Source organism: Nomascus leucogenys, chromosome 6 (genome assembly GCF_006542625.1).
Source record: "Nomascus leucogenys isolate Asia chromosome 6, Asia_NLE_v1, whole genome shotgun sequence".
Taxonomy (NCBI): Eukaryota; Metazoa; Chordata; class Mammalia; order Primates; family Hylobatidae; genus Nomascus; species Nomascus leucogenys.
Window position 1 is genome coordinate 92,731,865 of NC_044386.1, and position 21,606 is coordinate 92,753,470.

Genomic DNA, 21,606 nt, shown 5'->3' on the forward strand with positions numbered 1-21,606 from the left:
GGGAATGACACAGTAAGAGGCTCTTCATTCACTAAGGGTACCCTCCATGCTGCCCTTCTGTGAATTCCCCCGAGCCCCAACAAGCTTCCTCCTCCCATCCCCAGCCCACAGTGAGAGTCAGGCTGAAAGGCAAATCAGTGACACTCAGAGAGAAGCAAGAGGCTGTTTTAGCAAAAGGAGCAGCTCACCCCACACCACCCCAGGCTCAGGCTAGGCTGCCCCATCCTCCCTGAGGGTTAGCTGTGGCTTGAGACGGGCTGTCAGGGAGATATTCCACAGACCATGACCAAAGAGCAGGGGAGGCACAGACATGACTCGGGCGCCTGGGAGGCAGGAGGCCCAGGCTCCAGCCCCAGCTTTGTCATCAACATGCTGTGTGACATCCGCTAGGGCCTCCCTACTCTGGGCCTCAGTTCCCTCACTGTGTAATGAGTCCTATCATTCTGATCTGGCCCTCTCCCACACTGGTTCTCTGGCATCCCCCTTTAGTCCATCCCCTATAATCAGAAAATGTCTGACCATCTCCTTCCCTCAGAGGTTTGCATCCTAACATGAGGGTGTGGAGGGGTAGAGATAGCTTCAAAACAAGAAGAATAAATGGGGGGATTTCAGGCACCAGTGAGATACCAATCAATGTGATAGAAAGAGACCAGCCCAGGCCTTCCAGAATCATTTCTCCTAAGGCCTCAGGCACCTTCAAGTCGTTTGTAGAGGAGGCCTCAGGGCAAAGCCTCGGAGAAGTTGAGCAGCATGAGGAGGAGGCACAACGCCAACTCACAGGTCCGCGCTGGGTTTCTCCCAACTCACCAAGCAGGGGGCCTTCTGGAGTGTGGAAACAACACACGTGGCCAAGACCCCAATCCAGAAGGCATGGCCAATTATTCCCAGGGACCCTGCCCAAGTACCAGCCATCCCAGGGCTGGCCCCAGGACCGAAAACTTGCACTGCAGAGCTGTTTCCCTCTGCTGTTAATTTAGACATTTACACAATAACAGATAAAGGTATTAAGTCAGGCAGAAATAAGCATGTCTTTTCCCAGGAGAAATAACCTTTCCACCATCTTTGATTCTTTACTGCAGGGAAGCCAGGAGGAAGAAAGTGGGAAAGAAAGAGATAAGCTTTCCTCCAGTCTTCAGAGGGTCTCACTGTAAACCAAAGTGCCCCTGCCTGCAGAGGCCCAGGTTGCAAAGAAATTACTTCATAGCAAATTGTTTGTTTGTTTGCCAGACTCAAAATGGGGCTGTGAGTCAAGGAGAGGATAGGGCCTGTTTTGCTGAAGGTGGGTGAGACGGCTGTCCTACACCACACTGGGTGGCAAAGGGCGGTTTCCAGAGAGTCAGCTTTTCTGCAGCTCCTTTGAAAGCCAAGCTCTTCAGGGCTTCAAGACAGGGCCTTATGGGGGATAAGGCCGGATGCCAAGAGGCCAACTTCAGCTCCTCTCTACCCCATGACCCACCACTCCTTTCTGTGGCCCCAGTACCCATATGCCAGCTGAGAGAACCCAACTAAGGCCTGAGGACCCATCCTCAGCTTCACACTTCACTACAAAGAATGCAGCACACCTGCTAATGAGTCACGGGCCCCAGGAGGATGGTTTCAGCATCTATGGGGTGCCCTAGAGCCGTGCATGCTCTACCCAGCCACATAGACCTCACTCAAAGACAGCTGTGTACACTCATTAGATGCCACATGCAGGTATCCCCATTCACACGCACAGTGCACAAACACCCCTCTATACACTCTGCTGTCATCCCTCTTCATTTAATCTCTTGGGAAAAACAAAAGAAAACAAATTTTTTTAACTGTGCATAGAAAGGCCACTGAGGGCTATGTGGCCCTCTGTACATAAAGCTAATAATACACCCAGGCTGGAGGAGTTTCTAAAATTAACAGAGCGGGTGCAAGGCGGCTGGGAATGCTGACTCGGGCGGGCCTGCCACTCCAACGGGTTTCTACACTCTCCCCAGTTCTAGTTCCCTCAATTACAGTCCAAATTTGAGAGCGTAATTAACAGGAGAATGTTTGCATTTAGTGGTCTTCATAAAACTAAATTGCATAAGGCAAAAACACCCATTTCCTCGCACTCTGACTAATGGTTTCAATCTTGAGCTTCCAGATGCTCAGGGATATTTCCAGCACTCGATCTGGGCTGGGGTCGGGATCCTGGATCATTCTTTCCCACAAACCACTACCCTGGAACATCACAGAGCTGCTGGAGAGACAGTATAATATGGTGGGAGGAGAGATGGGCCTGAAGTCAGGGTTCGATTCCTGCTCCATGGTTTACGAGCAAGTCACTTTACCATGCCACACCTCAGTTTTCTTATCTGCTCAATGAGGATAACCACAGTACCTGACTAGCAGCACTGTCATAAGGAGGAAATCAATTGATTTCTGTCAAATGCTCTGACCTATGCCCAGCTACGTTATGAAATGAGTAAATAAATCATTAAAATCAATAAATTTGCAGGAAAGAGGTAAGAGGGAGGAAGATCAAATCTCCCAGAGAAGAGCCACAGCAAAACATCTGCTGGGAGTGGGATCACAGAGGAGCCTGTAATAGACCCAGGAAAGCCAGTAGCAGGAGGCAAGGGCTACAGAGTCCCCCCAGCAATCAGATGACAGACCTAATTGCCTCAGCACACAGATGCCCTCACCTCCAGAGACTCATGGTCTGGTCAGAGCACAAGGCTTGGATAGAAGGCAACTGGGCAATGGTGTAAGAAACCATCCCAATGAGCCCGAGTATCCGTAAAAAGCCCAGGTATCCATAAAAATGGGATCCCGGTGGCCTAGAAGGGTGAGGCCAGGAAAGTGCTTCTGGAGGAGGTGACAGGAGTTGGGTTTTGGGAACTGCCCTTGGCTTCTGGACTACCTTTCCTTACTCCTTGCCAGATGCTTGCACAGATGTCCGAAAGCCAGGCCCTGCCAGAGCCAGATATGACGTTCAACACCACGGACAGCGCCCAGCACACCTGCCAGCCCCGTCGTTCAGTGGATTTAGCCAGGGGAAGGTGGCAACAGCTTCTACACTGGCATCCTCAGCTTGCTGGCCCCTCTTCATTTCCAATCCTGCTGGTCGAAGCATCTCAAGTGATGCCTTAATATCTCTGGGCATTTTTACTGGGGGCTCCTTGGTGACTGAAAAGTCTTTATTCATAAAGACCCCAAAACACTTCACATGTATAGAGCACTTACTTTGGTTTTCCATGCATTACTTCATTTATCCCTCACACCAGCACTGTGGCTGCTGTTATTTTACAGATGATGATCTTGAGGCTGACAGAGAAGTGTCTGCCCTAGACTACACAGCTAGTGAGGGACAGACACAAGATTAGGAGAAGTCTCTGGGACTCCAGAGTTTGAGTTCTTGGGGTTGTGGGTACCCGAGAGGGATGTGGGAGGCATATATGCCTTTCTGACACCTTTACATCACAGTGGAAAGGCAGCCTACCACAGCAGGTGTGGCCCCTGCCCCAGAGACAAAAGAGAAGAGAAGACTGCAAAGAGGATTTGGGGGGCCCATGCTCCTGATGCTAGGGCTGTCTGAGGTAGAGGAAGTAGCACACCTCTCAAGTGCTAAAGGCACCCTGGCCATCAGCAATCATTCAGTCACGGTCACACACGTCCTATAGAAGGGAAAACGAAGGCTCACAAAGGAAGGACGAGTAACATTTCCAAAGCCTCAAGCTGGATGCCCAATGCTCCCTTATCACCTGGCCACCCCCAGAATCACTCATGAATAAATCTCACAATCCAGGGTGTGAATCCATGGTGATGGGTGTAATGCTCTGACAGGAAAGCAAGGGGCAGTCAGGCTCAGATATCCTGGAGTTGGCACATGCCTGAATTAGGGGCCCTAGTCTCTCCAAATCCAGAGGACCCTCCTCCAGCCCAGTGCCCTTTAAGTTAACAGGAGTCCTGGCCAGCAAGACACCAACTGGGCTCTGGAAGCCCCAGCAGCCCCAGGCTTCCAGACCTGTCTTATCTCAATCCTTACTTCCTACCTGGACCAATGGGTCCACCCAGGCAGGCAGGTGGCCTCTCAGCAGGAAGAGGCAACCTATAGGCTGACACTGGAGGGGCAGGTCCCATATGCAGAAAGAATGGGGGATGGCAAAAAGCCAAGCAGCCCATTACACCGATATCTGGAAATTTCATGTTTTGGTGTGAGAGGAAGTTCATAGCCTCAAGGGAGCTGAGGAAGACATGATAGGAGGTGGCTGACCCTGAACTCAGGGACTCAAGGACTAGACTAAGGGCCCTCTCCTTCCCTGGAGGCCAAAGAGGATGGGAAGGGTGACAGAATGAAAGTAGGAAAAGTGGAGGTCCCAGCTAGGGATGACCTCCTTCAGCCTCTTCTTGTCCACACACACCCATGCTTGCCTTTGAGGACATATGCACATATATACATGCATGCACATGTGCACATGCACAGACATGAACATGCGTGCACACACGCACACACACATGCACACCCACATGCAATACCATGAATATATTTTTTGTAAACACACTCTTGCCTTTTGCCCTCCTACATGCATCCATTTTTACACATGCATACTTTCTTGCATACATTTTGGCACAAATGATATCCATTGGGAATCCTGTCAGCTGGAAGAAGAATGTCATTGTTTTGTCATTAAAATATTTTCCACCTTTCAAGCTAGCTCTTCAACTCTGACCACTGAAGCCTCTGCACAGCCTGAGTCTTGGTTTTAGCTCCTAAAACACCATGGGTTCATGGAGGACAGGGGCCTTGTCTCAGACACCCATGTCCCTGCAGTGCTGACTGTAGCCCGTGGGTCTCCATGCTTTCTCCCAGGTGAGCAGCACACTCAATGCCCCATCTGTTACCCTCTCCAACTTTGCAGACAGCTCCCATTCAGTGCCAGTCGCAGCACCAGACCTGCATTCCTACCTGCCTACAAAATGCATCCACCCGGAGGGCCTGCTTTCTCCTACAGCCAATGACTCCAGAGCTGAACTCAGCATCATCCTCCTCAAAGCTGAATGGCACAGTTTGCATTTCAATAATCTAGGCTCAAAACCTCCCAGCCATCCCTTACTGCTGCCTCTTACCTCCCACCCACCCCTACAGCAACACTCCCAGCAGTCACCATGTCTAGTCTAGCTGCTTCCATGATAGCTTCTGCATCTGTCTCTCACCTGGACCCTTGCCCTGCCTCCTTTCTGGTCTCCAGCCTCCATTCTCCTTCTCTCCAACTCATATGCCCTCTGGGTTATCTTTCCCATTCCCTTGGTTTTCCAGATCCAGCAAAGATCCTGACACTGAAGACAGTGAGAATGGAAGAGGATGGCAGTCAATACTTTTTGGACACTTACCATTTACTAGGCACTAGTCTGAGTACCTTATCTGGACTACTTTATTTAATCTTCATTTAAAAAACCCCTATGAGGTAGATACGATTATGCCCATTTTACAGATGAGGAGACTGAGGTACAAGGAGTTGAGAGATTTGCCATATATGGTGGGCCAAGTATTCAAACCCAAAGAGTCTGACTCCAGAGGCCTACTTTCTAACCACTCCACAGAAATATCAATCTGGCTGGGGGTATTTTATTACTCCCAAACTCTGTGCCTCCCCAAGCTCCTGGTCTCCCTCCCAGCTCTCTCTCCTGCGCTCTCTTCCGTGGCACCTGCATCCTTAACTTCTTCACAACCAGACCCCCCTGCCTCCCCGCTTAAGTGAACCCTAGTTGTGTCCTAATGACATCACTCTTCCAAATCCCTCATACCTCAGGGTCAGGGGTGAGTCAGCATCCTCTCCTCTCCCTACTGCTGCTACCTCCCGCCTGTGGCAGAAATGTCTACAAGATCTTTTGGGTATTCTTGTCATTTGCTGGCCATCCTTCCAGCACCCATCTGCCATCCTCAAGGACTTTGGCAATGCTGGCACCTGGTTCACAACCTCCTGTTCCACTCCAAATCCTGTGATTGTCCTGGGTGACTTCTACTCCATATCATTGACCCAGACAACACCTTGGCCTCTTGGTAGCTTGCCGCCCTGACTCTAACAATCCCACCTCAATGGTCCATTCCCAAGCGCACCCTTGACCACGTCACCACCTCCAGGTGCTGCATCTCTGCAGTCCTCTTGTACACCCTGCCCTTCTTTCCTGACGGCTCTTCTATTCAGTTACGCTACACCTGTTTTTCAGAGTCCTGGGAATATCCAGTCTGCTGACTCCTCTGATCCTCTCATCAGAACCCTCCTGCATCCTCCCAACCACCCTTCACCCCAGACACGACGGTCCAGCTCATTTGCCTCTCTAAAACCAACGCCTTTAACTCCCATGCCCCTCCTCCTGGCACTGTCATGAAATCCCAGCCCCAGGCAAGGACCACCATCAACCCTTTTCACGTTCACATGGGAGCTGTGTAGAGAATCCCACAACCTCAGACCAGTCCTACTAAATATCCAAGTTTCTTGGCTCCTCATGCCTCAATGTCCTCATCATGGCCTCATTCACAGCCCTCATCTCTGTCCCCTGATCCTTCCAGGAGAACCTAGTAAACTTTCCTGCCCATTCCCCATAGTTGCTATTTCAAATTAATTCCTGTCTCCTCAAAGCTCTGAAACTATCACTTTTTCTCTGAGTCAGCAGATAACACCACTTTCTACATCACAGAGAAAAGCAAAGCTGCCAGAGTGTCCCCTTCCTCTTTCTGCCACCTTGAAGCATCTCCCCAATCCCATCTCCTCTTCCCAGTCACAAGGGAATCAGCGGCTCTTCTACCTGCCCTTTTGAAACCATCCCCATTTCCTCCCCAGGGACCTTAATCTACAGAAGATTCCCTCTCTCTCTCCCATCTGTCTCTCTCCACTGATCCTTTCCCATCAGCTTTTCCTTTTAAGCTCTCTAAACTTAAAAAAAAATCCCTCCCTGAACCCCTGCTGTCTTATCTCTTACCAGGCTCCTTGAAGGAGGTGTCACCGTCCCCACACTCTCGCTTTCATGCCCCTCACCCAGCGCTCCTCTCCACTCCACTTGATCTTAGCCAAAAGGCCGAGAAGCGATGCTGCTCTCCACTCCTCAGCACGTCACCAATATGCACCCTGCTGCTAAATCCAATGGTCACTTTCCAGTCCATTTCCTCCCTGGCCTTTAGCATCATCTGGCCCTGTAGACCATTATTCCCTGCAGACAGTCTCCTCCTTGGCTTCCAAGGTGGCCCACTCCACTGGCTTTTCTCTGTTCTCACTGCCTCTCCTTTCCCTCCCCTTGAATGGCCTCCTTTCCCTCAGCATGACCTTTCCATGTTTTTGCTCCTTGGGGCCCTCATCTCTTCCCGCTCTATGCACTCTTTCCAGGTGATTTCACCGACTCCCATGGCCTTGTTATTCTGCTGCCTTGTAAACCATACCCCTCTCTTGAACTCTACACCCATGCATCCACTTGCTGACTACATGTCTACAACTGGATGTCCCACGGGAACCTCACCTTTGCCATATTCAGACAGGGCTTCACAGCTTCCTCCACACTCTTGTGCTCCCAGAAAATGGTACCACCAGGCATCCAAATGTATATCCCAGAAACCTCAGAGTTATCCTCAACTCTTCTATCTCCCTTGCCTTCCAACACCTCATCACGTTGGATCCAACGTGTCCCATCGACCCACCATAGGGACTACTCCAACAGCTTCCCAGCTGAGCTCCTGGCCAGTCCAGGACCTCACGTGCCTCAGGGTCAGGGCTGGGGCCAGCACCCTCCTCCAATCCACTCTCCACACTTTGCTAAGCCCCAAATCCTTCTGCGCTTCCCATCACCTCTTAAGTGAAATCCAAATTCCTCACTGTTGTCCCCAAGGCCTTTCCTGGCCTGGACTCTGCCTCCTTCTCCTGCTTTGATGCTCCCCGTTCCTCTCCTTGCACACTCTGCTGCAGACAGACTCGGCAGCCTTCAGTGTCCCCAACGCATGGTGCTTTCTTTGCCTCTGGGCTTTCCTACATGCTGTCATCTCTGCCTGGAACTCTTCTCCCCACTTGTGCCCACCTATCCCCCTTGGTTCACAGGAGGCATCACTTCTCCTGGGAAGTCTTCTTTGTATCCTAGGAAATCCGGTTAACTGCCCCTCACGGGCGCTGCCCTGGCATAGTACTTATCATGTTATAAGAAACTGTGTGTGTGACAGTCTAACTTGCCATCACTGACTCTCTGAAGTCGGCACAATACCTTTTATGCGGTAGGTCCTCATAAATACGTGAATGGGTGGAAACATACGAATGAGTGGATGGGGGATGGGTGAACAGATGACTGCATGCCATGCATGCCTCAGGAGTGCACGCCAAAGGCTGAGTGGCAGGGAGCCCAGCAGAAGCCACATGACGTGGGCAGCCCTCAGAAACAGACTCCTTCCCACCAGGCTTCCACAAGCCTCCGACAATCAGGGAAGAACTTAGCACATCCAAACCCCCAAGACTCACAGCAGCAGCCCTCGGCAGGTGGTCCCACCCGGTGCTGAGGATCATGGTGGAAAAGTGACAGAGAAAGAGTGGAGGCATTGAAAGTGGGGGAGAAGGCAGGTGAACAGACATGGGCCAGAAGAAACAGGGGGCCTGGGGTCTCCGACAGGACGGGATGAGAGAGAGCTGGTCGGGGGACCTTGTGGATAAAGACTGCAACCAGGGCCCTGACTGCATTTCCAGCCTGAGCTGTGCAGGCGGTGGGGGCAGAACCAACCACCCATAATAAGCCTCCTCATTATGGGTACACCCCCTTGGCCCTCCTCTACCCCACCTCCACCACAGGGGATTTTAGAAGTTCTCCCTTCTTCCCAAATAGGCCTAGCACCGAGACTCAGGAGCCCTGAGGAAGGGATGAAGGAGGCAACTCCACTGCTCTCCCGGAATCCCCCCATTCCCCAACCAGACAGACCCAGGAGGAGTCTTAGGGCTCCCCCTACTGTGAGCTCCCCAAGGGCAGAAATGATTTCTCTTCCTTTTCCAAGATGGGAACACACAGTTGGGCAAGGGATGGGGAGGAGTCTCAGTAACATTATCTTATTGTTAAATGGATGGATGGACAGATGGATGGATGGATGGATGGATGGATGGATGGATGGATGGATGGATGGACGGACGGAAGACTGTTGCCAGAAGAAGAAAAGACGGCCAAAAATAAAACGAAAAAAGAATTCACTAAATCATTAACATTGATGATTTCTAAGGGTGGGAATATATCGTGACTCTGAGTTTCTCCATTTCCCCTTTCTACATTTTCCACCTTCCCCACAACAGGCAGGTATTACCTTTATAATCAGAAACATTCATCTACCTTTAAACAATGGCCAGCGCCCTGTGCTGTGAGGGGTCCTCTAACATGTATCAGGGGAGAGACACGACCCTGGTCCCCAGACAGCTCCTGAGTGGTCAGCAGAAATATGTGGCAAAGTCATTGCTGTGCCCGGGAGGTCAGGATGAGAAGATGTTTTGGAGATCAATGATGAAGATGGAGAGAGGGCGGTTGTCTGAAGAGCAGGTGTAATAGGCAAAGGAGGATAGCTTAACATCACACGCATGTCAGCCCACGACACAGATACGTGACATGCATGAGGATGCCTTTCCTGCCTCCCCTCCCCATACCTTGATAACTGTTTGAAAGCACCTATTACTCCCCCTCTGCACCCCCTACCTGTCTAGCTCCTCTTTACCATTCTCTGAGGCAGAGCCACTGTCACCCCCTTCACCATCCCACACCCTAGAAGGAGCTGCCTCTCTGGTGGTGGGGGAGTGTTTTGTCCAGGGTGAGCAGGAGTCCTCCCTGCCTGTGTCCTGGGGCTGGCATCTTAGCCTCCCCCTGTACCCTCAGGGTTGAAATCACCTCCCACGGCCTTCTTGAGCCAGGCTGGGTGCTCACTCAGGTCTCTGGAGGGAAATACACCCCCACGCACTGCGTCCTTCCTGCCCAACCTCCCCTCGCTGTTCTTCCCTAACCCCAGGGTCTCCTCACCACAATAGATAAATTGCTGTCTTCCTCCCACCCCCACCTGGCCACTAGGGCTCTATTTTTAACCCACCTCAAAATCTCTGACTCAGAATCACAGGGCTCCCAGGTAAGCTGCTCCCTTGGCTGCCTAGGGCTGCCTCAGACACAGTCCGATTTAGAGCCAAGGGCATCTGGGGTTTGGTTTACAAGCGGGTTGTTTGGATTTGGGTGTGCCTTTATTTTCCAATTTTTCTATGTTTATCAATATTTGAGGAACAAAGTTTGTTTCGTTTTGTTTTTCTTAAAACCCAATGATGACCCTTTACCCCGCCTCTTCTAAGGTACCTCCCCATCCTGGGCTGAGGTCCTGCCTGTCAGGATGCAATGAGAGCTGGCCTCAGCCTCTCCCCAAGGAGAAGGTGAGCTGTGTGAGGACGACAGCTGACCCAGTCTTCTCTTCTTGGCCTGCGATCCTTCAGCCATACAGCACAGTGCCCCTCACACTGGAGTGTGCACACACATCACCTGGGAACTTTCTGAGCTGCAGACTTGGTGGACTTCAGTCGGCTGTGGGGTGGGGCCAACATCTGCACTGTTAACAAGCCCCCAGGTGATGCTGAGACTGCTGGTGCAGGGATCACATTTCTGTGTGGCCAGGCTATTATAGATGTATGGTGGCTAGGTGCTCTGCTGTGAGGCCTTGGGCAAATCACTTAACTTCTCTGAGCCTGTTTTCTAATGTGCAGGATGAGAATGTTAATCCCCACCTCATAGGAGTCTAGGAAGATCAAATGAGATAATATTTACAATATGCTATATGGTATAAATACTCAATTCAAGTGGGCCATCATCCCCATCATCATCATCATCATCATCATCATCATTCTATGGCCATTAAGATGCAGGTCCTGGCCTGAGAGCTAAGAGGATCCTGAGCGACACAAATGGTCCCACCTCAAGAAGCCCTCAGTATAGAGGATGGACAGACCCACCCAACAGGGGAGCTGAAAATCCAGGCCAGCTCCATGGGCAGATGGGGCCATGAGCCAAGGGAAGGGAATAAGAGAGTTGATGCAGAATCTCTGACTCTGTATCCCTTAGGCTGGGGATGGCCAGAGGGGAGGAGAAATTCAGCCAGGCTTGCTCCAGAAAGGAGCAGGGGGCAGCATGCCCTGTTGGGTACTAAAGCCTCAAAGAGGAGGCAGGCGCCCAAGTAGGTCCACTGGTCAGGAGACGGCACTGTGGCTAGAGCCCAGGGGTTACAGGAAGGAGGCCTATGCTATGCGATGGAAGGTGTCCGGGTCAGGGGCCTGAGATTCTCAAGTTCTAGTCCCATCCCTGTCTCTAACTTGCTGTGTGACCTTGAATAAGTCCCTTCCTCTCACTGCCTCTTCCTCAGTTTCCCCATTGGCACAACACCAGGATGGAGCTAGACATCTCTAAAGATAAGCTGAGTTCCACGAATCTCTGCAGTGCAGAGGCTAAAGAGGTCAGCCAAGGGCAGCTGGCCAGATCGACAGCTCACTCACGGAAGAACGCGCATCTCAGGGAACCCTGACACCTCAGCTCCCAGCTCTGAAGAGAATGTGGAAGACATCTTGAATGCCAGCTTGAGAACTCAGGGCTCTTCCAGGGTACATGAGGGGCTGGGAAAGTTATAGAGGAAGAGAATTCCTTGAGAAAGGGACTGCAATCGCACCTTCTCAACAGCACAGTGAGAACAGGCCTGGGCAAAAGAAATACTCTGAGATGAAAACCCATTGTTTATCTGATGGGCTAATTCCTCCTCTGCAGACCCTATGTTTGTACATGCAGAAACACACCAGTGAACACGTACATGCACATGCGCACACACACACACAAACTGCACAGCAGGGAACATCTGCTCCGCAGTGCTCCAAGGTGCCCGGATGCATATTCTCTCAGGCCAGGGCCTAACCTCTCGGTGCTTCACCCAGTGGATAAGACCACCGGGGAAGATGGGGGAGGGAGCAAGCAGTTGGAGAACTTCTCAGTCGAGCTTACAAGAATCAAAGAAGGCTCCAACACCACTCCCCCAGGAACCTTCTGTCCTCCCACTCAGGAGATTGGAACAAAAATAGAATATTGTTGTGGAGTAGCACGGGAGCACACCCTCTGGGGAAATTAGGTGGGGGAGCCCACCTGCTCCCACAGGAAGGCACTGCCAGCAGCGGGAGGAAACAGGCTTGAGGGGCAACATGAAGCACTGGAAATGGATTTGGGGCAGAACGTCTTTGTTTTTTGCTTTTTTTTTTTTTTTTTGAGATAGGGTCTCACTCTGTAGCCCAGGCTGGAGTGTAGTGGTGCAATCTTGGCTCACTGCAGCCTCGACCTCCCTGGGCTCAAGCCACACTCCTGCTTGAGCCTCTGGAGTGGCTGGGACTACAGGCACACACTACCATGCCCAGCTAATTTTTCTTTTTCTTTCTTTTCTTTTTCTTTTTCTTTTTTTTTTTTTTGGAGAGGTAGGGTCTTTACATGTTGCCCAGGCTGGTCTTTAACTCCTGGGCTCGAGTGATCCTCCTGCCTCAGCCTCCAAAAATGCTGGGATTACAGTAGTGAGCCACAGTGCCTGGCCTGGGGCAGAACTTCTTAAGGCAGGCAGCATTGGTCATGGAAGGGGCTAACAAGAAGGCCATAGGAAGGCTTCCCTATAAAGAGTAGCTAAATACTGACTCTGTGAGGGTCTACACTGCCCCTTTTTGATGGGATAGAGCTTGAGGCCAAACAACAAGGATTCTCTGGGGCATCTGGGGACACAGAGCTGGAGGGAACGTGCTGCCTTCTCTCCAGGAAAACACAGTCTAACAAGGAAGGTGAGTGGGGCCATGTTCTCTGAGGTCCCTTCTGGCCTCAGAATTTTATGATTTTGACTCCTCACAACCCACAAGGAAAAAAAGGGTATAAAAGCTCCCTGGAGAGGGAGGCCTATTACCAATGGGGTTGGATGTTGGGCTAAGAAGGCAGGATTTTACCCCAAGCTCTGGGGAGCCACCACAGGACTAAGGCAAATGCAGAGCCATCAGAGAACTGCAGGCTGTTAGTGCAGATGGGGGCTTGGGGATGCCCAGCTCACTGGCTCCCAAAGTGATGGAAGCAGAATCACCTGAGTGCTTCCTAAAACTGTACCTGCCTGGCCTCACCCAGGGAGCCCAAGCATCCATGATCACATAAGCACCCAGATGACTCTTCAGCGGCTGCCAATTTAGGCTTTGGGATCTTGCTAACACCCAACCCCTCTCTGGTCCCATTTTCAGAGGAGGAAAGCAAGACTCAGAGAGGTGAGGCCTCAGTTAAGGCCACACAGCTGGGCGGCACAGAGCCAAGTCTTCTACTGGTCGGATTCACAGGCTTGTCCCCTAGACTCTGTCCCCAGGAGCTACAGAGCAACCCAATGGGATGATGACGCCCCAGAGCCTCTGGGACACGTTGAACAGCTTTTCCTGTTTCCTTCCTCTGCCAATCCCAGAGTGGATGATCCCGCTGGCCTGTCCCACAGGGCCCCTCCACCCACAGTCATCTAGTGTGCCCTTTGGTCTGCATGGGTCCTCACACTCTGAGCTCTTCTGAGGCCAGGTCTGAGCTTCCAGGAGGGGACTGCTCCCTAGGAGGGGAGGCTGGGAGGACAGCATGGTTGAGGCCCTTTCCAGGATGGCATTTCAGTTCATTTTCATTAAGCTCCTGCTGCATCACTTCCCGGGAAGGATGACCCGGAAACAAAGAAAAGAAAGCCTGGCCTCCATCCACGGAGGCCGCGACCTAAAGGAGGGAGGGTCTTCAAGAGGCCTCACCAATATGACACAACGTGCCAGGAAGACCCCCAGCCCCCCTCCCCAGGACAAGGGCCGGCAAAGCCTCCACAAAACAAGGCCCCTAGGTAAGAGATCTTCCACGTGTCCCTGGCCCCCAGGGACTGCAGAACTCTAGGATCATGACTGGCTGGACCTCGGTGACAGAGCCAGAAGGAGGGAGGGAGATTCTCAAAATCTCTACTGGTCGGCAGCGCTGTCCCTGCCCTGCTGGCTCAATTTGTGCTAATGGGGTCAGGAGTCAGGGCTCAATACCTATTTGGCCAATTAGCTCTGCTCTCTTCTCAGCCTCAAACTGAGCCCCGACTATGGACACTGAGAGAGGAGAGGAGCTTGCTGAGGTCACCCAGCAGAACAGGATGAGGGTCAGGAGGGGAAACTGAGGGTGGGAGGGGTGGGCAGTTCTGGGCAGGCTGGCTCAAGATGGAGGACCCAGGGCTCTGGGGCGGGCCAGCCCCAACACTGCAGGAAGCCAGGCCCCAGGGGGAGTCTCCCCTGCTGGACCAAGTTTCTTCTAAAAGGTGCTAATGACATGAATGGGACCTGTGGACCTGAGGGTCTTTCCTGTCTTTGGGGAAGGGAACAAGTGCCCTCACATCCTCTGAGGATACTGGAGGTGGGAGAAACCCATGGCTGACTTTGGCATACAGTGGCTGGGGACTCACATTAATCATTAACAGGGGCTGCTCTAGCCTCCAACGGGGAACTGCAGGGTAATTACTTCTGGGCTCCAGGCCACACGCTCAGTGACATTATTGCAGGCAACACCTGCCTTCTGGACCTAGTACGGCAGGAGAAGTGAGTCTTCTCAAAGGCTGTGCAGCTAGGACCAGGGTGCACACACACACACAGGCAAACACACCACACGTACTCAGATGGCAGCACAGGCAGCCCGCTCAGAGTCCTCCAGGGTGAAGGGCAGGGACTAAGTAGTGCAGGTTAAAGGAGGCAGGTTCTGAATAAGCAGCCCCCAGCACCTGCCAACACCCACCCCAGCCAGGCGGCCCTTAGCTTAAGCTTCCAAGAAAGTGCCCAGAATTGTTCTCTCTTTCCTTCAGATCCAGCTCAGAGTCACTTCCTCCAGGATGCCTTCCCTGACCATCAATCCATATTGATCTATTGCTCACCTGCCCTCCCATAAACCAGAAGTGGAATCCTACTCTCCACTTTGCCACCTCCAGCCCCCTTAATGGTGAAAGCAGTCTTGGAATGGGTGATTTGGTATTCTGGAGGGCATGAGTCCCTTAGCTTGCCTCTCCCCAAGCCCAGAGGATAATGTACTAGCCAGCCCCCATTATGTATTAATTTCTGAAAGCCTCGTTCACGCAGACATAACACATCCACCCACACAGATAAATGCTTAGACAGACACAAAATCATCAGCAGCCAATTATCAGGCCCCCGCAGCTGCCGTGATCAGACCTGGAGGCCCTGCTGCTTGCTCTGCAATTTGTGGTAGCCCAGAGCTGGGGGAGCAGTGGGTGGAGGGAGTCCCCCTATCCAGCCTGCATGGCTCGAGGTCCAGCCCTGACCCTGAGGGCGCCTGAGCTTGCTGCCTGGCTGAGAACACCAAACACCAGCCCCAAACAATGAGAGAGCAGAGTTGGGTGGGGAGCTGTCACGTGTGAGATGTGGTGGCTCTGGCATCGGCAGTGGTGGCTCTGTTGTTTATTTATAATTTGTACTTTACCTCCCAGAGAGGACCAGAGGCAGCTGGCTCAGATACTAAGAGGTGTAGGAGCTCAGGGAACTTAGGGAGAGCTTCCTAAAGGGGGGCGGGGCACAAAGGTAGAGTCCCGAGCCTTGGTACCTCAGGAAGGGCACCGAAATTGGCTCAAAGTCTTTGCACAAGCATGCCAGTTCCTGACCTTAGACCAAACCCTTCCCTTGGCCACAGACTTAGCCCTGACCCCAGCCACGGTCTGAACCCAAATCCTGGTTACACACTGAGCCCTGAACATTGTCAGAAACTGAGTTCTAGCCATGGTCACAGAATGAGCCCTGATTCTGGTCACACACTGAGTCCTAAACCACAGATCAACTCCACTTCCTGACTTTTCTGAAGTCTATCATGAATGGATCACGTGACCATTTCTCTGGTGGATCAGAGAAAGATACCACTGGACACTTGCCCCTTCTCCTCTGAACCCCAATCACCCCCATCCAGGAACAGGGGCATTAATGGCACCCAGATATGGTCCTCAAACCCCAAAGGTCTCTAGCAGTCAGGACCTGCCCAGGAAGAGGAGGTGAGCCAGCATCCCAGCCCAGCATCCTCAGAAACAGCATCCCCAGATCTGGGGTCAGGACAGCATGTCTCAGCCACCAGACTCTGCATCTTAGAAAGGGGAAGACTCCCTTCTCATGGGAGCAGCCTAAATTATGATGGGATCCTGAAAATACCTATCATCCCAGAAAGACAGGTACGAAGCTAGAGTGACAAGAAAAAGCTCCAACTGACAGGACCATGCAGGAAAAGCCTTCCCTGTGAACCCTCTGGCTGGGAAGCTGGGGGTGAACTTAAGCTTGAAGACCTTTGCAGACAGACGTTACACAACCCACTTGGTCTCTGGTTTCGCCTCTGGCATACTCTGTGACCTTGAGCCAGTTGCTCCCCCTCTTTGCTTCTCTGCTCCCCATCTATGAAACAAAGGCTCCAGGCCAGGGGCTTGCTAAGGCCTCTCCAGATCTGATATTCTGACACCTGATCGATTTCCTGTGCCTGCTGACTATCCCTTTCTGAGCCCCTCCTCGATGTTTTAATTCTCAGGAGAATGTTTTCTTGAACTACTTGTGTAATTAAATTTTTTAAACACTAACATAAAAGAAGGAGGAGTGTCAAATTCCAGTTCTGATATTCATGGCTGCGTGATTTGGGGGACCTCTCTCTCTCTCCTTTCCTCGTCGGAGGCTTATCTGTAAATTGGGGATATAAAACTATTTGGGGGCCATCGTGAAGAATAAACCAAACGGGAGATATAGAGCTCCCAGCACAGCCTGGCACACAGTAGATGCTTTGTGAACGGTGGTTACTGATCTGTGAACCCACCTGGCTTTAGTCTCTGTTGATTTGAGTCTAGGGCTGTAAACCCCGAAGCCTACAGGGGTCAGGCAGCTAAATGGCATGAATGACATGGCTGGGTGTAAGACAGTGGCCTTAGCGACAGCTGGGGACCTGCACAACTGCAGAGCAAAAGCCAATGTAAAGGAGGCAGCCTCTAGTGTCTCCTTCAGCTCCCCGCTGTGGAGTGGGAATGTGGGGCCAGGGCTGCCAGGGTTTCCAGTTTTTCAAGAGAAGCCTGAGAGCCATATTTTCATGTTATAGCTTTCCATTTAAAAACATTGGCTCAGATTTGTTATGACACACTATGCTGGCCAAACAGAGCACATCTGGGTGCTGTATTTGGTGCAAGGGATGCTGCTTGGCAACCTCTGATCGAAGTACTGCTCAGTCTTATCTTGAGCGCCCACAGTGACGGGGAGCTCACCACCTCTCTGTGCTGCCTCCCGCCTCAGATCCGAGTGGGTGCTGATGGTACAGTGTCTCCCAGTGGCTTCCCAGCCCTTAGGACTGCAGACTTCTAGGGCCCTGGCAATGCCTCCTCAGTAAAGAAGCCTAGCTGGCAGAGAACATCCTCTCCAAAGCCAACACAATGCCCCTGCCCGCCCATGGCCCTCTCTGTCTGGGAAACGTGGATTCCTCAGCATCCCCTGGGCGAAAGCAAGACTGTCTGGCCAGCCTCAGTAGCCCTTCTATTAATTAGCAACTGGCAGTCGCAGCTTTGTAAGAGCCCTTGAGCCAAGTGAGTGTGTGCAGGAGCCGGCTGCCTCCTCAATTCTATGACAAGCCCCCAGGGGACTGGGGCTGGACCTTCTGCTCTGAGTGAATTCCTCCGTGGTGGTCAGTGTTGTGGCAGGCACAAGGGCCACTCAGGCTGCTATGACACTTGTCAGCCCCATCATTTGTATGGAAGCTAATGCCTTTCAGGGTAGGAGGGGGCAGGGAGAAGTGACAAGCAAGCCCAGCCCCCAGGGAAGGCTGCTGGGCATAGCCTGGGGCAGGGAAGGAGGACATAAGATTGGGAAGAAGGCCTGGATGCCTCTGTCCTCCTCTCAGCTGGCCCCTGTCAGAGCCACTGGCTCCCCTGCTCAGTCACCTCTGCGCTCATACTGACATCTGCTCCTTTCCAGAAATCTCATTGCAATGCAGCAGTCACAGTACACCCTGCGCCTTCTCCCCAGCCAGGCCCACCCCTCTGGCCCTTTGGATGGGAGAAAAGCTGCAAAAGTGGTGGGACAGGATGGATTAATGAGGGTCCTCTGGCCACCCAGCTTCTTCTCTTCCTGTTCACACCCATCCCAAAAGCCAGCATGCAGGACCAGCAGGGTCCAAGCAGCAGTGCAGGAAAGGAGGAAGAGCAAACTATGAATCCCACATCCCCACACTGGCAGGCAGACCTCTGTGGCTCGCCTCAGCCCAGTTCACAGACTTCACCCTGCCACGCTGAGTCTGGGGATAGAGGCCACAGGCTCTGAGGCCAAAGAGATAAAACAGAGCTCTGCCCTCAGGGAGCTCAGTTTGGGAGCTTGGCTAAGCACGGAACAAGCGCATGAACAGTAACCTCAATACTCCAAGCATGGTCCTGGTCTGGACAGCAGCCACATTAGCATTCTTTGGGCGCTTAATGAGAAATACAGCATCTCAGGCCCCATCCAGACCTACTGAATCAGAATCTGTATTGAACAAGATCCCCGGGTGAGTCGGATGACATTACAGCAGGACAAGCTGCATTGTAACAAACACAGAGCTCCGTCCAAATGCCACAAGGTGGTCAGCCAGGGAGAGATGGATGGTGGCCAGAGTGGCCTGAGAGGGCATCCCACAAGGCCCTGGGGACACTGGGCCCTGAAGCATGGGAGAGGAGGGTGGATGGACAGGGAAACAGGTCAGCACAGTTGGAAACTCCCTATGTGAGGCGGGCAGCTACCTGGCAGGCCAAAAGCCTTGAAGCTCACAGCAGCTAAGGGAACCGGTGTGGCAGGGCCAAGCAGGGGAGAAGGTAACCCCCATCCTTATCATGTAGCCACCAGACCAGGAACTTGAGCCTTGCAGCAGGGAGAACCTGGAGCCGAGGCCTCTCTCGCCAGGCAGTATGGGGGTCCTGGCCCTCTGCTCCTATCGGGTTTCTGTGCACCCAGCATCCTGGGAGCACCTCGGTCCTGAGCTCCAGCAGCCCCTGCCTTGTCAGGTGCGACACATCTCATCCCCAGAGAGAGCCCTGCTGCCCACTATGCCAGCTGATAGCACAGCCCAGGCAGCTCACCTTGGAATTCCCCTCTGCAACTAGGCACCCTTCCCCCTCCAGCACAGCCTGCGGCTCCTTTCCGCCTGGCTTTGCACACTGAGAGTCGTAACAACATTCCTGGGCAATGGCCCCAGGAAAGCCCAGCAAAGAGGGGGCCTCGGAACCCCCAGACCCAGAGTCAGGCTGCTGCCTCTTCCTCCTTGCCACCTCCTGCTGGAACAGTCCTTCCCAGGACTCAAAGGGAGAGAGGTGGGAGGGGGTAGGACTGAGGAAATAGAAAAGAAACCAGTACCCAGGCAGAACCCCTTTCCTCCCTCAGGCATCTAACTCTGAGCCCTGTTTTTGTTTCCATCCCGCTGGCAATGGGAGGCCCAAGCCCCAGATTGCAAAGGGACCCCCACTGCCAGGCTCCAGAGAAGGTGAGTGCCTGCCTCTCACCAGGCCCAGGCTCTCTTCTGGGATGGCCTAGAGAGGGGTTCACAACCTTGAACCCCCAGATGGTCCTCCACTTAGGGGGCCACAGACACCAGAAATTAAGTGCCACACTCTATGTGTCTGGACACCCAGGTATCCTTCTGGATGGAGTGAAATGTCTGACCCCAAGAAGGTTCAGAACCCCCGCTTGAGCCAAGGACGGAGGCCCATGTGATCTTCCCAAAACCAAGGAAAGGAAGTTGTGAGGACAGGGGAGGTGTGGTTCACAACAGCATCACAGCTCCTCTGACAGCTCATTGCAGCTTCTCACCTTAGCGGGGCGACCACAGTTGTACAATTTGTGCTTGACATGGCAACAGGCAACAAGATTCCCATTTTCTAAATGGGAAAACTGGGGCTCAAACAAGGCTCATAACCCATGCAGGGCTCCACAGCAGTCAGGGTTGGGGAGGTGATGGGAGGTGAGTAATGGCAGTGACGGGGTGCCAGTGACCAGCAACAGGAAGTCAGCTCAGGACACCCCTGGGACCTGCTAGGCCACTGGCCCAGTTTCCAAGATTTCGGAGCCCAGCTCTTTCTGCCCCAAGGAAGGGACATTTTAAGCACCCCCACCTTCCCCTCCTCATGGCTTCAGGAGGCTCAGTCTAGGAGAGGGTAGGGACAGGGGGATGAGAAGGGCCAAGCTTCTGCCTGCCTCCATTATTAAGGCTGAGCCAGCTTTGGGGGCACACCAGCAATCCCAGAACTGACATTCCACATAGGGACTTCCCCACCAGTTTCCACATCCACCCACACAGCCCCCAGACACCCACTCAGACAGACACCTAGATACACACACCCAGGCTGACTCCCTGAGCCTGACCAGCTTCTGGGAACACAACCAGCTACATCTGCACTTGGGGTTCCATTTCCTTTCTCTCCTCTTAGAAAAACAAGATTATCCAGATACTATGTTTTTTTGTTGTTGCTGTTGTTCCAGGTTCTCCAGGGTACAGCTTGTGTGGAAGGAAGGACCCATCCAGGACCCAAGAGCCCAGCCAGCCTCGGGGAGGAGCCCGGGGAGCAGCCCGGGGAGCCATGTCCTGAGGGGCTGCAGCATCCTGGCCTCTTCCCTTAACACACCACAAATACAAGTTTCAAAAGGCAGATGGGGAGCTGGAGGGGAGGGAAGCCAGAAAAGCCCAGGGAGCCTGGGGAAGCCATGGTGGTGGCCAGGGCATGGTTTCTTTTCTGTTGGGGGGTGGGATCGGGGGCAGGTAGAGTAATGAGAAGCAGAGGTAGCCCAGAAAAGCCTATGATTAGCCATGGCCCAGGTTATGCTGGTCCCTCAAAGCACAGCCCACCCTTGCCCTGGAAAAGGCACCTAGCCTTCCTCCCCCAGCAATGGGAGATGCTGGAAGCAGCCCATCACAGCCAGCCCTGAACTCCAAACAGCAGACTCAATCTATCATGGTTTGCTGGCAATTCTTTATTAAACCAATTCTGCTGGATCAATGCTTCCTGTCCATCAAAATGATGAATAAATCCTCGACTAGCCTGAGCAATGCTTGCAGAAGCTCTTGTGAAGCCTGAGGTGGGCAATGGCGATTGGCTACACATAGAGGCCCAAGGCCAATGGCTAAAACTCTAGAGAACAAGGCTGGGGGTGCTGGTCGGGGTGGGGTGGGTTAGGTGGGGTTGAGTGGTGGGTTTTCTAAGCTTAGAAGACTTAGCTAGGCTCTTGCCTGTTTGACCTTCTAAGGATGACACTAGCTGTTTTGGCCTAGAAGCAGGAAAGGCATAGCCACCGCTCCACCAGACACACTCAGATGGTCTTTCTTGGATTTCTTTCCTTACACCCCACCCAGTTCCAGGCAGCTACAAGGCTGTGCAAAGAGGACGTGCCACTTGCAGCTACCAGTCCCTGTTGCTTGTTGCACAAACCCAAATTCAAAGCCCACTCTGACCCTTTTCCTGTTGCCCATTTAACAATTCTGCTGTATCCCCGCTTCCCTATCCCCACACCCTCTCCTGCAGCCATGTCCCAGGCAGCCTGCAGTTAGTGCGAGATTCTGCAGCAGGGGGACTGCAGACAGACATACCAG

The 21,606-nt window shown here is 52.7% G+C and overlaps 1 protein-coding gene across 1 annotated transcript in view; it reads right to left on the minus strand.

Annotated features, from left to right (window-relative positions):
* HCN4 (hyperpolarization activated cyclic nucleotide gated potassium channel 4) overlaps positions 1-21,606 on the minus strand; it is a 46,926-nt gene that overhangs the window by 21,619 nt on the left and 3,701 nt on the right. The window lies entirely within an intron of this gene.